This window comes from Myotis davidii, unplaced genomic scaffold, assembly GCF_000327345.1.
Source record: "Myotis davidii unplaced genomic scaffold, ASM32734v1 scaffold726, whole genome shotgun sequence".
Taxonomy (NCBI): Eukaryota; Metazoa; Chordata; class Mammalia; order Chiroptera; family Vespertilionidae; genus Myotis; species Myotis davidii.
The window spans coordinates 1,464,224-1,470,169 of record NW_006297808.1 but is presented as its reverse complement, the minus strand read 5'-3'; the positions used below and the strand labels follow the sequence as shown (position 1 = coordinate 1,470,169).

The 5,946-nt window shown below is 52.8% G+C and overlaps 1 long non-coding RNA gene across 5 annotated transcripts in view; it reads right to left on the bottom strand.

The window, feature by feature from the left end:
• LOC107184615 overlaps positions 1–5,946 on the bottom strand; it is a 14,093-nt gene continuing 8,147 nt past the window's right edge. Inside the window, exons 7-8 of one of the 5 annotated variants that reach the window (XR_001515509.1) lie at positions 979–5,624; positions 1–14 (exon numbers count right to left, since the gene is read on the bottom strand). This is a non-coding gene — a long non-coding RNA (uncharacterized LOC107184615). Of the gene's footprint in view, positions 15–647; positions 713–925; positions 5,625–5,946 lie in introns of those variants that run through there. The other 4 variants (XR_001515508.1, XR_001515511.1, XR_001515510.1 and 1 more) reach the window with 4 other exon arrangements.

Sequence of the window (5,946 nt, the reverse complement as noted above, 5' to 3'; positions counted from 1 at the left end):
GGCGAGCTGGGCTTCTGACGGGGAGAGGGGCAGAGGGGAACGGGGGTGCGGGGTGGGGGCAGACGGAGAGAGTGAGAGAGACAGGAGAGCGGGGACCGAGAGACGGAAGCAGGACAGCAAAGATAGGTGAGACCCAGGAGAGAGGCAGAGGCAGGAGACAGGTGAGTGAGGGGAGGAGACAGGGACAAGATAGAGAAGCAGAGACCGAAGGAGACGAGGAGCCCGAGAAAAATAGAGAGAGAGGATAGATCAAGAGAGGAAGGAGAGGCCGAGGTGAGAGAGCGGGTGGGTGGGGTGGGGGGAGAGAAGGAGAGAGGGCTTTCACCTGGCTCAGGCCTGGGGCTGCCAGTCCCGGAGCATCGCACACACGGTTCCCCGCGCCTGCCCTGCCTCTGCCTCTCCTGAGTGTCCACCTTCTGGCCTCAACAGTGCAGCTCATGCAAGGTTCTCAGCATGCAAAACACAAGAGGAACGGAGCGGAGGGGTCGGGGGCTGACAGGGAGAGGGCTCCAGGACGGGCATGGGGGCTGGCATCGCTCCCCTCCAGGGACGGACGATCCCGGTAGAGAGAAGAGAGAGGGTGGGCACCGGGAGGCCCCGCTAGGGCCGGCCCAGCAGCCCAGGCCCCCAGCGTGAGGGTGAGTGAGGGGATGGAGGGGGCACACGGCACACAGATGGGGATGGGGGCGGGGCAGGACAACTGAACTCAAAACTAAACCGAAGAAAGGGAAGAAAAAAAAAGAAATAAAAAACAAAATCCACAAATGTCATTAGATACCAAAATCAAAAACAATGTCTGAACTCCTGGGAAACTGACATTTTTCTGTTAACATTTTTCTGTCTTTGTTTTCCGGCCCTGCAGAGACCTGTGGAGCTGTCAGTAGCACCCTACTGTCTTTCTGTTTCTCTCTTTTCTTTTCTTTTCTTTTTTTTTAGGTTCTGATTTTTTTAAGTCCCTCTTGGTTAACGTCCACTTACCAATAAAGTGGCACTTCCTCCTTTAGTAGGTAAGATGTGTAAGAGAAGGGAAAAGTGTGGTAGCGTAAGTTCATCATTAGATTCACAAAAATGCAAGAGAGATAGAGAGAGAGAGAGAGGAAAACTCAACCACCCCATTCTAGGCCTAGAGGCCACACTGCCTCTGGAGGAAGGACTGGCAGTGCCTGGCTCCTTGGGCCTGAGCAGGCACCTCCTGGGTAACCATGACCTTTGGATAGAGATGTCACATGTTTTTCCAAAAATGGAGTTAGGACACAAGGATCTGGATACAGAAAACCAGAAAGGACACCTAGTACCTCCAAAAGGGCCCTGACTGGAAATCGGGGTCCAAGAACCTGCCACTACCTCACTTAGGGACCCCGGCCAAGTAACGTCTGCTGACTGGGCCTCAGTTTCCCCATCCACACAGTGAGAGCGTTGGGCTTTGCTTCCTGATGCTCCTTCCAGAGCAAATATTCCAGGATTCTTTGCGTGCCCCCTGACCACCCTCTCCATCCCCCTCCCTCCAGAGAACTGACCCTCCTCCTGTCCTTGGGCTTCCATCTGGTAACAGTTGATTGCTTACACTTGTCTGTCCATCACTCTTACCCCGCCCCCAGTAACACCACCAACTTGACTTTGACTACCCCCAGGGCAGATCTGGTGTCAATTCAGCTCTGTAACCTGAGTTTTTATCACAGAATTTGGCACCTAGTAGGGCCTCAATGCTGTTTGCTGAGGAAGAAAGGTCCTTACAAGGGCCAAGGCTAAACCAGGAAGTCTTAGGTCAGGGGCAGGGTCTAGGCCAAGTTCTTTTGACAGACAGGCTCTTGGATGAGATAACCTTGCTGCCAAGGGCTGGAAGGAGTGTGGTTGGCATGACCCTTGTGCTTCCTACAGGGAGCAGGGTGGTGCCAAGGCGATTGTGTACATTGTATCCTGGATCCAGCCTGGGCATGAAGGTAGAGCCAAGAAGTCAGCCCCATTGGTGGAGACGCATAGCCAGCTCGTGAAGCAGCCAATGAACACCAACCATAGAAGGGGAAAGCAGCTGATCAGAGCCAGATGGGCCATGAAGACCTCCTCCTGGAAGAGCCTGGTGTCTCTCTTTGGGGCAGAGGCAGGCATTGGTGGGCCGAGTAGATATTTCCAGGTACCAAGGTACCCTTTGAGCACCCTTACTCTAGCTAGGCCAGGAGACATGGAGGCTGGGTTGTTCAGCCATAGCCCCTCTGAGTATCATTTCCATTCACAATAGATGTTACCAGGGACCCTTGGCTCCCCAGCACATATTCCCTCCACCCCTGCCGGTATAGCTCCCAAGCCCCCAGCACTAGGTTCTGTCATCCAGCATCCTTTTCCTTCCAGAGAAGGCAAATGAAAAAGACGTCTCCAGGTTCCTCAAATGTCCAGTATCTTTTCTATCCCCTGGGTTGTCAGAGTGTAGAACAGATACTAGGTGGGGGGAGGGGGGTGCCTTGGCAGCCAATGCATAGTACTCACACCTAAGGAGACACTGGACCCCACCTTTTCGAAGCCTTTGCTTGCCACTTTGGCGGCGGTGGTAGGGGTAGCAAGGCAAGTAGGCAGAATACTAAACTTGGGAATTAGGACCTGGATGTGAATTCTGCTCCAACCCAGACTCTGGATCTAAGCCACTATTTCTGACTCCAGGGCAGAGGGCAGCAGGGAGGGAAGACCAAGGGCTACCATGTTCTTTCCCACAGGCGCTGCAAGGCCCTCTATACTTCCCACTGTTGGTCTGGGAGTATTAGGAATAAAAAGGGTCTGGGTTGGGTGGATGTCCACCCCATGATGTTGCTGTCCCTAACCATTGAGGCGGAAGTCCCTGGGCCAGACCCCTTGTGCTGAGCTGGACCCTTCCTGTCTGGCTGGTCTTGAAGTCCAATCTCTTTTCCATTTCCCTCTCACCTCCTCCAAGCCAATTGGCTGCCATAATCCAAGATGCTGGTAATTGGCAAAGTGAACACACTGGAATCAACCCTGATGTGAACTTGCTGTGAGGCCTTTGAGAAGTGACTTACCACCGAGGCCTCAGTTTTCCCATTGGGAAAATGGTCATAACTGAATCTTTCTAACAGGGTGGGCCTATTCAGGGTTCGAGAGGTTCTTTATGGAGTACAAATGACTCACTGTTTCAGCAGAGATAAATAGGGTCGGAGGAGTGCAGGAGGCCTCGGGCCCCGTAACATGTCCCCTCAGTGCCAGGATGATGGAGGGTGGGAGGAAGATGTTGCTAGGTAGGTGGCAGATAGTGCCTTCCCTCAGGGGAAGACTCTGGGGGCCAATCTCACCCTTATCCACCCATCCCTCCAGAAGTCCTTAGGAAAGGATTGCCATGACCCTGCCAGAGGGTGATCCCCATCCTCAGCTTGGCTGGGTCTCATTCTTCAGGAATTGAGGAAGATACGGGCCCAGACACCATGGATCTCATTGCCAGATAGGACTGGTGGCCAGGGACCACCACGTATCTCTCAAAGCCTGTTCTGTGTGAGTCCTGTCACTCTTGCCTGGAACTATTCTCCCTTCTTCCCTCTCCACTCTCTCACCGCCTGGTTAATGTTTCTTTCTTCTTTACAGTCAGCCCAAGGCCACCACCTCCAGGAAGCCTCTCCTGAGCCTCACCCTGAGTCAGGCGCACTCCTCTCTGATCCCACAGACCCTTGTTCCTTCCTTCAGTTTGGGTTGTGCCAGCATGTGCTAGGGCTGGGGCTACCCTGATGGGCAGAGCTCCCCATCCATGGTTCAGCTTGTCCCCTCTCAGGTCTGCCTGCCTCGACCCTGGCATGGATACTCAGACAGGGCCTGGCGCGGAGGAGTGCTCAGCAAATGCCTGCTGGGTGTGTGTGTGTGTGAATGGATGGATGAGTGAGTAAGGCCAGACCTCACCTGGCTCTGAGCCCCACTCCCAGGAGCCCCTCTGCTCCTTGGTACCACGGCTCCCAGATATCTTTTTTTTTTTAAGTTTCTTAATTGTTTTAATAAAACTTTACCTCGGGTTCAATTTATATGATACCTAAACAACCATTTGATTCAGTTAATTTGGAGAGAAAAAAGTACAAAGATATTGGGTGATCACTGACTTCCTATCCAACATCTTTTCTTTTTGCTTATGTAAGGAATTTTTGAGGTGGAAAGACAAGGGGAAGAGAGCAGCAAGGGACAGTGTGGTTGCCTGAGCCTGGTATTCCTACAGATTAGAATAAGTGAGCATCTGGGGCAATTAGCCCCTCCAGCTCAGCACTTGAGGATCCTGTGTCTGGGTGCCTGGTCGCATCAGGTACTCCTTGAGGAGGGGCCTCCACTCCTCCATCGGACCAGCAGCGCTCTCTCCCTCCATGAACAATTTCCTTGTCTGCCCTCCTAGCACCACCAGGATTGAAGAATGTTCTGAGATGATGAGCTACTGGGGACTTGCCCCTGGGGTCAACATGGGGGAAGATGAGCCCTTCTTTTATCAAAGATGAGGTCCAGGGAGGCCTCACAGAGTTGGGATGTCAAACTTCTGTAGCTGCTTCTAGGTGGGAAGAAAACAGTTTAAAGGGCAGAGATGGGGAGATGAGATCTTTGAGGACCTACCTCTGTGACTGGATGAGCGCTGGCTGGAAGACACAAATCCCAGGACCTAGCCTAGTTCTGCCCTAACCTTGGGGATCTGTGGCCTCCACTGACTATTCTTTCTGGATCATTCTGCACATTAAACTCAAATTTGGAAGGTGGAAGGATGCTGGGGGAAGGAGGGAGCCCCTTTCTAGATTGGGTAGTGGGCCAGAGCGCAGAGGGTTAGCTGAGAGTTCCTTCCACCCCCCACAGAGACTTTTCTAAGTAGAACTTACAAGTCCAGTGCCTACTCCTGCAGTTCACTCCCCACCCAAAGCCCAACCACCATCACACCCCAAAATGGAGCTGTGGGATTTAGTCCTGGTGTCAGCTGCTGCCCCAAAGTCCTGCAGCTCCCACCCTAAAGCTCTGCCTTCAGCCAGGGCAGCACCTGCAGGAGCCCAGCAGGCCCCAGAGGATGGGAAAGGGCTCTCTTCCCAGGCCTGACCTCAGCCAGAACTTCCTCCAGGATCCGGAGGGCAAAGGCCCAGCACAGGCCCCTCCAACAAAGATTTAGTGCTCAAGTCACCCCAGGGGCTGGCAGGGGTGAGGGGTGAGAGGCTTAGCAGTTACTCCAGACAACAGAAATCAAATTGGCTCAACCACAGCATAGAGTTCAGGATGGGAACACAAACTTGGAATGCTAAACCACACAGAAATGCATTCAGACAACAAAATGAGAGAGAGCATGAAGGAGGATTGGGAGGTGGGGTGGAGAGGAAGAAGGAGCAGAGAAGGTGGGAATGAGGGAGGAATGAACCAGAAAACTTGTTGTTGGGGGGTGGGGGGAGGTACTCAAGAAAACCAAACGACAAACCAGGAAACACAGCTGTGTAGCTCATTTGGAGAAAATGCAAGTTACAAATGAGTAGTCACTAAAATAAAGAAAGAAAAGGGAAGGGAAGAAAACCAACCAGAGTGAGACTGAGAGAAAGAGGAAGAAAACCACATTCAAACCAAGCAGCGTGGCAGGGCTTATCTGGAGATGGGAGCGAGCGAGCGCACAGCTGAGCTGGGATACCTACCTTCTCAGTGGTCAGGGACGGGAATGCAATAATAAAAAAGAAAAGAAGGTCTCCGCATTGGGAATGCAGAATGGGGAAAGACAGTGACTTTGAGCTGCGCTCCCCCTCTGAGTTGGCATATGGCAGCTAAGTGTGGCTTTTGGTCTAGTCCCAGGGACGGCAGGGGCCTCCTGCCCAGCCATTTCTGTTTGCTTTCCCCCTCCCACCACAGGTTCCAATAGCCAAGCTTTTCTTAACTCTTTAAACAACTGAAAACCTCCAGAGGGCATGCAGGAAAGCAGCTGATGGGAGCAGAACCACAGGGCAGGTGAAGGGGGGCTTG